This window comes from Dermacentor silvarum, chromosome 9 (genome assembly GCF_013339745.2).
Source record: "Dermacentor silvarum isolate Dsil-2018 chromosome 9, BIME_Dsil_1.4, whole genome shotgun sequence".
Taxonomy (NCBI): Eukaryota; Metazoa; Arthropoda; class Arachnida; order Ixodida; family Ixodidae; genus Dermacentor; species Dermacentor silvarum.
Genome location: NC_051162.1, coordinates 122824549 through 122830110, shown reverse-complemented (window position 1 = coordinate 122830110; position 5562 = coordinate 122824549).

Below are 5562 nucleotides of genomic sequence, written 5' to 3'. Positions count from 1 at the left end.
TCATCGAGTCTCTCTTCATGTCTGTCTACTTACGCCGCAGCACACCTGCTTACTTAATCAGCTCATGTTTACTACAATTCATATTGCTACCAAGGCCGCTCACCTTACTTCGTATGACATTGCTGCGTTGCTATCGCATTCATTGCTTCGCCCTTCGGGCGAAACTGTGACATTTTTTTTTATAGAGGCTGCTCAGATAAAAAAAATTCTGCTTATAAAACATCCACGTGCCTTTGGAAGTAACCGCTGCAGGTGTAAACACTACCGAGGGCGAGTTTTTCGTTGCGGCATAAAAAATTGGTCCCATAAATATCGGTTGCCAGTCCCCTTTAAGCATACTCCAAATTTTGTTCTGGTTATCTTCCCTGCAGTTCTCATCCCATTTCACTCTCTCTCTCTCTCTCAGGAGCTCCTCAGGGAACTGTGCGCACTAACTCTGGGCATAAATAATTTACGACTTAGCGGAAGTTTCAGGCTTTTAAGTTTTCGCGGAACTTCAAGGTTAGGCGCCCCCTTTGGCAATATGTGCAATCCACTGCGGTGCTTCGAAAGAGCCGTGCAGTGAGGGGGCCTACACTAGCTGAACACGACACTGATACCCCTGTCATCAATAACCCTGCTCCCAAGGGCTCCACCGCAGTGCGCGTTCAATCTACCATCGTAAATTATCCGCCGTTCGCTTAGAGATGCTGTTGGGCAGTGGTATCGCGGCAATTTGAATCTGATGTTGACTGCCAGAAAACATGATTAATCGACCCGACACGCAAGCTATTTTATGGTCAAGTTGCTCTGTGAAGCTTCATCGTTCACGCCGTTGAAAGTTTTGCAGCAAGGGGTCACGCTAGTCGGCAACTTCGCAAGCTTCCTTGGGCTGGTAAAACAGTGCGCAGATCCCACGCACTGTGGGAACCGACGTTATGGAAATCATTTCGCAGGTAGCTGGCTGTGCAACATTGTTTGGCGTTTCGCAAAGCGTCACCAGGTTGACCGATGTGTGTTTGCGTAAATACCATTTGTGTGTGTGTGTGACACCGAGTACAGCGAAGTAGAACTGTGACGACAGTAGCAAGATGACGACGCCGGTGACGATGATGGCATGATTCGCACGTCAATGAGTCGCATGGAGGTGTGAGGATGGGCAAGAAACGCGGAAACTAAATGGTCACGCACGGCAGCACGTAGTATAACTTGCATGACACTACAGGATGACTTGAAGGTGAAACTGCAGATCAACCTGAAGCACGTGTCCTTTCATAGCAATTTGGACGAGTGGAGTTGTACACTGCTTGCCTTGGCCGAGCAGTGACGACGCTCCCAAAGTGAAATTCGATGCAGCGTTGTCCTACTCGGACACTGTGTGCACAAGGAAAGAGCAGGCCTCGATTTTTGAATAAGCGGCTTAGTAGGACGAGAAGGGCCGTGAAAGTCCGGTACGAGCATGTATGCCATGATATTCTATTCATGTTACAGATACATGTCATAACACGCATATGCAGAATATACCCAGTTAGATAAATGCATGCCATGTACTTCAATTTATTAGTTCATGCCATCTCATTTATGACAATAATGTCATGACATGCATGTGATGTCATGTCTGTCCGGTTATTTATTAACATGTTATGCACGGGGATATCCATGACATGAACGAAGTGGCATGACACGCATGTAACGACGCGACTGTCAAGAACAACATCAATGACGAGTTGATGGCATCGTGGTTCTTTCTTTACCTGAATATTTATCAGCATACCTGTGACGAGAAATGCGGGCACAGCATGACAATAATGACATAGCATGAAGTGCTCATTCATGTCATGTCAATAATGCAACGTCGGGACGTACATGGCGTGTCATGCAATTCATGGCATTCATGTCATGACACACATGTCATTCTTGTTATGATATTTCGGTTATTTAATTGACGTTATCCATAACTTCCCAAAAAACAAGGGAGACGTTAAATATTTGAATTATAGGTAGTTTGCTTTCAATATTGTATAAAATGTTCACCAAGGTAATTTACAATATAACCAGGGCAACGCTTGACTTCAATCAACCAAGGCAACAGGCTGGATTCAGAAAGCGATATTCCACAGTGTATCACACATCCATGTCATCAATCGGGTAATTGAGAAATCTGGGGACTACAGTAAACCTGTCTATATGGCTTTCATAGGTAATCAAAAGGCATTTGATTCCGTAGAGATACCAGCAGTCATAGAGGCATTCCGTAGACAAGGAATACAGGAGGAATACGTGAATATCTTCGGAAATATCGACACAGATTCCAGAGCTACCTTGGTTCTTCACAAGAAAAGTAGAAAGTTATCTATCAAGGAAGGGGTCCGGCAAGGAGACACAATCTCTCCAATGCTATTCACGGCAAGCTTAGAAGAAGTATTCAAGCTCTTAGACTGGGAAGGCTTAGGAGTGAGGATCAACGGCGAATATCTCAGCAACCTTGGGTTTGCAGATGACATTGTCCTATTCAGCAACAATGGAGATGAATTACTGCAAATGATTGAGGACCTTGACCGAGAAAATGTAAGAGTGGGGTTGAAGATTGGTATGCACAAGACGAAGATAATGTTCAATAACCTGGCAAGGGAAGAAGAGTTCAGGATTACCCGCCGTGGTTGCTTAGTGGCTATGGTGTAGGGCTGCTAAGCACGAGGACGCGGGATTGAATCCCGGCCATGGCGGCCGCATATCGGTGGGGGCGAAATGCGAAAACACCCGTGTACTTAGATTTAGGTGCACGTTAAAGAACCCCAGGTGGTCCAAACTTTCCGGAGTCCCCCACTACGGCGTGCCTCATAATCAGATCGCGGTTTTGGCACGTAAAACCCCATAACTTAATTAAGAATTCAGGATCACCAGCTCACTTCTAGAGTCTCTACAGGAGTACGCTTCTCAAGGTTAATTACTCGCGGGGGACCCTGATCACGAGAAAAATTTACAGAAGAATTAAATTGGTTGAAGTGCATACCGCAGGCATTACCAAATACTCGCTGGGAGCTTACCACCGTCGCTGAAAAGAAAAGTGTACAATCATTGCATTCTACCGGTGCTAAAATATGGGGCAGAAACTTAGAGGTTAACAAAGAATATCGAGAAGAAGTTAAGGAGTGCGCAAAGTGCGATGGAGGCAAAAATGTTAGGTGTAACGTTAACAGACAGCAAGAGAGTGGTGTGGATCGAAGAGCAAACGGGTATACGGGATATTCTAGTTGACATTAGGCGAAACAAATCGAGCTGGGCAGGTCGTGTAATGCGTAGGTTAGATACACTGGTGGACCATTAGAGTTGCCGAATGGGTGCCAATAGAAGGGAAGCGCAGTCAAGGATGGAAGAAAACTAGGTGGGGTGACGAAATTAGGAAATTTGCAGGCGCAAATTGGAATCCGCTAGCGCAAGATAGGGGTAATTGGAGACCGCAGGGAGAGGCCTTCGGCGCTATAACGTAGAATGATTCCAAACTGCTTTGATTCCAAACTCCTGACGTCAAATTTCCGTAACCACTGACGCAAGAATCGGGCGGTGACCCGCAGCGTTGACTGAACAACCCAATCAAACACTCTCCTGGTTTATAGGAGGTCACCTTTTGTTCGCTTTCAAAACCAATAACATTTCCTACACTCAGCGCTTTTTCTCATCTAATTGGCTGACAAGAGGCGAGGAGCACGCTCTAGTGGAGAGGGTTTCGATGGGGCCGAGCCAGCGCAGTGAAAATAACTGCATGAAGAGGGTGGTGCCGGCTTCTCCGATTTGTCCGCTTCGCCTTACTTAGCTTGCGATGGCTGGTCGAAAATAGCTGCGGCGTGCAACGGAAGGATAAGAATGCTGCTATAACGGATCCTCAGCAAAGACAAGTTGGCAGAGCGATGTCGTATGCATGCCGAAAGGGCTCAATAACGTCTTACTGTCACGCAAAAACGGTTTACCATGCGCAAATAAATACATGCTCACCGGCAGGTGCGAGTAGCGAGGGCCTGAGCGATCGGCGGGCAGCCATCTTCTATTACTTTCGGAACGGGGCAGTCTGCGTCTATTCAGAAAATTTTCAGTTTTGTTGTGTGTGATATGAGGTGCGCCTAGATTAATCTCCAGTGATCGCGGTCACGCGCATGTGTTTCCACATTGCTCTAGATCGTTGTATACTCGCCCTTGTCGACTTATCTCAAAGATTCCTTGCCGCCTTTAAATTGAGCGCGGCCGAGAACGGCGGGCATTCTGTTCATCGACGATAGACGAGCACGCTTGTCGCTATCGCCGCCACCGACTTGTGCAGTTCTTAGTAGGAGCAAGTCAGCGTAATAAATGGTTTCGTATAGGTGACTTTCTCTGCTTTCGTGACTTCTGGTCTACGGTCACCCCAACGGGACAATATCATTCATACCATTTATGTGATGACATGCACGCCTTTTGCATGCAATGACAAGCATGTGATGTCATTGATGTCAAGACATGACATGCGCATGCACGTCTTGATACATCACGATATGATAACACGATATATCATGCAATCTATGTCATTCATGTCGCGACACGCATGTCATTCATGCCATGCCATTTATTTCATGTCAGCCATGTCGGGTCATATGTCAACATATGTCGCCTTCAAAAAGACAAGTCCACTTGTCGAAACGTTGGCTCTTGCTCTGACCTTGTTCTCGTGTTTCCCATCGTCTTGAATTTCCATCTCCCGCATTCCCCGTGTTTTCCCTGGATGTCAGGTCATATCATTCATATCCTGAAATATCGAGCTGAAATGACCATAATGGCGACATTCCATTCAAAGCATTTATGCCATGATAAATATTCTATGGCATTGTTATCATGATATGCCATGCATGCTATGTCTTACATGCATATCATGCCCCTCCCCATGCCTATTTTGATATATACCCAGTTGAAGAAAGGACCACAATAGCCTGACGATGTAACAAGCTAGATGGTAGATAGATAGATAGATAGATAGATAGATAGATAGATAGATAGATAGATAGATAGATAGATAGATAGATAGATAGATAGATAGATAAAATGTTTTGAGACCATACATTAGTGTGAAAGGTCATAAATATGCCTTTATTGCACAGCAGTGAACAAGAAAAGCTGGGAGACTAAGTGCACTACACGCTGGACCTTATTGAGACGAGAACATGTATTCGCACTCCTAATTGAAATTATGAAATGTCAAAGAAAAACAAACAAACAAATTTAATGAAGCACTACTAGTGCTGTTCTCAGTAAACCAATCAGTAAATAACAAATTTACATAACGAGGAAACTCCTAAGCTCATAATACTTTTCAACGTAAAATTTAATTGAAGAAAAGATACCGGAGCACATGGGCATTTGAGTGAAATAAGGTTGAGCACAGACTGTAACTGGGTCGGTATCGTCGGACCGATCACTCTCGCGGACGTTTTTCACGGCGGATTCATTAAATGATAGCGAAAACAGGCGTGTCAAACTCAATGGCACCTCTTCTAACGCATAGATTTCGTATTAATTGACAGGACGAGCGTTGCTCTAGCCCAGTGAGGCGTCATG